Raw genomic sequence first — 5,000 nt, forward strand, 5'->3', positions numbered from 1 at the left:
GAATCGGCAGCGCAGATTTTTCGACGAACATGGGCTGGACGCTGGACTGGCCGGGCCATGCAGGAAAATTCATCGAGGGGACACGCTGAAGAAACAGCGCTGGTTTAGACACGGTGGGCGCAGTGTTGGAATCGGCAGCGCCGATGAAACCGGCAAAGTCGGCAGAATTGGCAGCGGGTGCTGGCGATGGGTCTGGACGGGCTGGATAGTCCAAGGCTAGACGAGAAAGACCGCAGGTTGAGACACTGGGGCAGTGGCAGCCCGCGGGACAGTGTTGGCAGATTCGGCAGCGCAGATTTGTGCGGCTGCAGGTTCGTCGGGGAAAATCGGCAGCGCAGATTTTTCGACGAACATGGGCTGGACGATGGACTGTCCAGGCCAGGCAGGAAAATTTGTCGAGGGGACACGCTGACGAAACAGCGCTGGTTCAGGCACGGCGGGCAGTGTTGGAATCGGCAGCGCCGACGAAATCGGCAAAGTCGGCAGAATCGGCAGCACAGATTTTTCGACGAACATGGGCTGGACGCTGGACTGGCCGGGCCATGCAGGAAAATTCATCGAGGGGACACGCTGACGAAACAGCGCTGGTTCAGGCACGGCGGGCAGTGGTGGAATCGGCAGCGCCGACGAAATCGGCAAAGTCGGCAGAATCGGCAGCGGGTGCTGGCGATGGGTCTGGACGGGCTGGATAGTCCAAGGCTCGACGAGAAAGACTGCTGGTTTAGACACTGGGGCAGTGGCAGCCCGCGGGACAGTGTCGGCAGATTCGGCAGCGCAGATTTGTGCGGCTGCAGGTTCGTCGGGGAAAATCGGCAGCGCAGATTTTGCGACGAACACGGGCTGGGCGATGGACTGTCCAGGCCAGGCAGGAAAATTTGTCGAGGGGACACGCTGACGAAACAGCGCTGGTTCAGGCACGGTGGGCGCAGTGTTGGAATCGGCAGCGCCGACGAAATCGGCAAAGTCGGCAGAATCGGCAGCGCAGATTTTTCGACGAACACGGGCTGGACGGTGGACTGTCCAGGCCAGGCAGGAAAATTCGTCGAGGGGACACGCTGACGAAACAGCGCTGGTTCAGACACGGTGGGCGCAGTGTTGGAATCGGCAGCGCCGAGAAAATCGGCAAAGTCGGCAGAATCGGCAGCAGGTGCTGGCGATGAGTCAGGACGGACTGGATAGTCCAAGGCTCGATGAGAAAGACCGCTGGTTTAGACACTGGGGCAGTGGCAGCCCGCGGGGCAGTGTCGGCAGATTCGGCAGCAGTGTCTGCCGATTCGGCAGCGTTGGCTTGTTGGCGCGGGGGGCCGATGCGAGTGGGGACTTGGGCAGCGGGCAGTGAAAGCAAGAGTTTCCCCGATGCTGCCGGGAAAAACGCTCCCCGGGATGGCCGGGTGAGATGACCCGGCGGCCCGCGACGGGTCATTCAATTCCATGCCCCGTCAACATAACTCCCGATGTACTGTTTGCTTTTTCGGAAGAAGAGATCCATCCCCCCATCCTCGGCCAGCCAAAAACGCTCCAATTAATGGCCGGGTGAGATGACCCGGCGGCCCGCGACGCGTCATTCAAATCACTGCCCTATCGGCTACAACTGCTGATGGGTGGGATTAGAGGCCTGCCATGGTGGTGAGGGGCGGCGAGGACCGTGAAAGCTAGAGTTTTTCAGAGGCTGCCGGGAAAAAGGCCCCTCGGGTGGCGGGGTGCGAGGACCAGGCGCGTCATTCAATTCTCTTCCCTATCAACTTGGCTCCCGTTGGCGGGATTGGAGGCCTACTGTTTGTTACAGGGCTAAAATCGTCAGGGGAAGAGCTGACGAAACAATGCTGGTTTGGATGCAGGGGGTAGTGTTGGAATCGGCAGCGCGGACAAAATCGGCAAAGTCGACAAAAAAGACTGTTGGTCTGGACATCGGGGCAGCGGCAGCCATGCCGACAGGGGGGGAAATCGGCAGCGCAGATTTGTGCAGCTGCAGGTTCGTCGGGGAAATCGGCAGCGCAGATTTTTCGATGAACATGGGCTGGAAGATGGACTGTCCAGGCCAGGCAGGGAAATTCGTCAAGGGGACACGCTGACGAAACAGCGCTGGTTTAGACACGGTGGGTGCAGTGTTGGAATCGGCAGCGCCGACGAAATCGGCAAAGTCGGCAGAATCGGCAGCGGGTGCTGGCGATGAGTCTGGACGATTTATAGTCCAGGGCTTGATGGAAAAGACTGTTGGTCCAGACAATGGGGCAGTGGCAGCGCGGATTTGTGCAGCTGCAGGTTCGTCGGGGAAAATCGGCAGCGCAGATTTTTCGACGAACAGGGGCTGGGCGCTGGACTGGCCGGGCCAGGCAGGAAAATTCGTCAGGGGGCCACGCTGACGAAAACAGGGGCTGCGGAGTGGAAAATCGGCAGCGCAGATTTTTCGACGAACAGGGGCTGGACCGGCCGGGCCAGGCAGGAAAATTCGTCAGGGGGGCACGCTGACGAAAAGAGGGGCTGCCGCGTGGAAAATCGGCAGCGCAGATTTTTCGACGAACAGGGGCTGGATGCTGGACCGGCCGGGCCAGGCAGGAAAATTCGTCAGGGGGGCACGCTGACGAAAAGAGGGGCTGCCGCGTGGAAAATCGGCAGCGCAGATTTTTCGACGAACAGGGGCTGGACCGGCCGGGCCAGGCAGGAAAATTCGTCAGGGGGGCACGCTGACGAAAAGAGGGGCTGCCGCGTGGAAAATCGGCAGCGCAGATTTTTCGACGAACAGGGGCTGGACCGGCCGGGCCAGGCAGGAAAATTCGTCAGGGGGGCACGCTGACGAAAAGAGGGGCTGCCGCGTGGAAAATCGGCAGCGCAGATTTTTCGACGAACATTCGTCAGGGGGGCACGCTGACGAAAAGAGGGGCTGCCGCGTGGAAAATCGGCAGCGCAGATTTTTCGACGAACATTCGTCAGGGGGGCACGCTGAGGAAAACAGGGGCTGCCGCGTGGAAAATCGGCAGCGCAGATTTTTCGACGAACATTCGTCAGGGGGGCACGCTGAGGAAAACAGGGGCTGCCGCGTGGAAAATCGGCAGCGCAGATTTTTCGACGAACAGGGGCTGGATGCTGGACCGGCCGGGCCAGGCAGGAAAATTCGTCAGGGGGGCACGCTGACGAAAAGAGGGGCTGCCGCGTGGAAAATCGGCAGCGCAGATTTTTCGACGAACAGGGGCTGGACGCTGGACTGGGCCAGGCAGGAAAATTCGTCAGGGGGGCACGCTGACGAAAACAGGGGCTGCCGCGTGGAATGGCAGCCTACACGCAGATGCGAATTCGGCAGCGCACGATGGCTTGAGCAGGTCATGGGTTCGACTTGGCGCGATCTGAAACCTGGACGAGGGACTGTCGACGCTGGACGAGCCAGCGCGGTGGCCTGTCGTGCCCCGTTCAGGGGGGGCCTGCCGCGGAGACAGCCCTCGCGGGCTCGACAGCGCAGGCCAGCGTCCCCGACGTCGCTGGCCGCGGCAGGCGAGCTGCCGGGGTTCCCGCATTCCTACAAGAAAACGTCGTGCTTTCCACATGAAACCAATCCAGTAAAATCAGCCATATTTTTATGAGGCTGCCCACTGAATTTGGGGTCATTCCGGGCCGGTTCCTAGTTTTGCGGATTTACTCGATTTCTAATGGTAGGAAAATTAAAACAAATACTTCCCGACCTCGAAAAATTCTGGGAAAATTAATGAAGGTGGATTGGATTTTTGCCAACCTCTGTGCAAAATTTCAGCTCAAAATACCAAGAAATGAATTTTTTAGAGGGGGGGTGACAGCTGGGACCTAGTAGTGTCTCCCCCTGCCAGAGCTGCAATGACACTTATTGCTCTTTAGGGAGCCACCAGGCCGGCGCCCCTCAAAGACCACACGCGCGCGCGCGCCCGCCCGCGCTGGGCGCTGGGGCGCTGGGGCCTGAGGGCCTGGGGCCCTTGGGGGCCCTTGGGCGCTTGGGCGCGCGCGCGCGGCCCCCGCAGCCATGCCGCGCTGCGCGACGCGCGGACAGCCCCTGCTGGCTTGCTCTCTCGCCCGCGGGGGGGCTGCCTTCGGGCCCTGGCCCCCCGCGTTCTGGCCTGCCCCCTGCGTGGGAGAGGCTAGGCGCTGCAGGGGCCAGCCCGACGTCGCTGGCCGCGGCAGGCGACAGCCCGACATCGCTGGCCGCGGCAGGGGCCAGCCCGACGTCGCTGGCCGCGGCAGGCGACAGCCCCTGCTGGCTTGCTCTCTCGCCCGCGGGGGGGCTGCCTTCGGGCCCTGGCCCCCCGCGTTCTGGCCTGCCCCCCGCGTGGGAGAGGCTAGGCGCTGCAGGGGCCAGCCCGACGTCGCTGGCCGCGGCAGGCGACAGCCCCTGCTGGCTTGCTCTCTCGCCCGCGGGGGGGCTGCCTTCGGGCCCTGGCCCCCCGCGTGGGAGAGGCTAGGCGCTGCAGGGGCCAGCCCGACGTCGCTGGCCGCGGCAGGCGAGCCGCCGGGGTTCCCGCATTCCTACAACAAAACGTCGTGCTTTCCACATGAAATCAATCCAGTAAAATCAGCCATATTTTTATGAGGCTGCCCACTGAATTTGGGGTCATTCCGAGCCGGTTCCTATTTTTTCCGATTTCCTCGATTTTTAATGGTAGGAAAATAAAAAAAAATACTTCCCGACCTCGAAAAATTCTGGAAAAATTAATAAAGTTGGATTGGATTTTTGCCAACCTCTGTGCAAAATTTCAGCTCAAAATACCAAGAAATGAATTTTTTAGAGGGGGGGTGACAGCTGGGACCTAGTAGTGTCTCCCCCTGCCAGAGCTTCAATGACACTTATTGCTCTTTAGGGGGGTGCCCCCTGACTGGCCATGGGGCGCGCTGGCCTGGCGCCCATAGGCCTGCCGCGGGGGATATGTGGGCTGTTGCTAAACTCGGACTAAGGTGGGGGGCCTCATGGCCCGAAGTATTGCCGGCATCGATGACCCGTTTTCCGGCCGGCGACGACCCGATTCCGGCCACCGTCTTCGGGA

Source organism: Populus nigra, chromosome 2, assembly GCF_951802175.1.
Source record: "Populus nigra chromosome 2, ddPopNigr1.1, whole genome shotgun sequence".
NCBI classification, from domain to species: domain Eukaryota; kingdom Viridiplantae; phylum Streptophyta; class Magnoliopsida; order Malpighiales; family Salicaceae; genus Populus; species Populus nigra.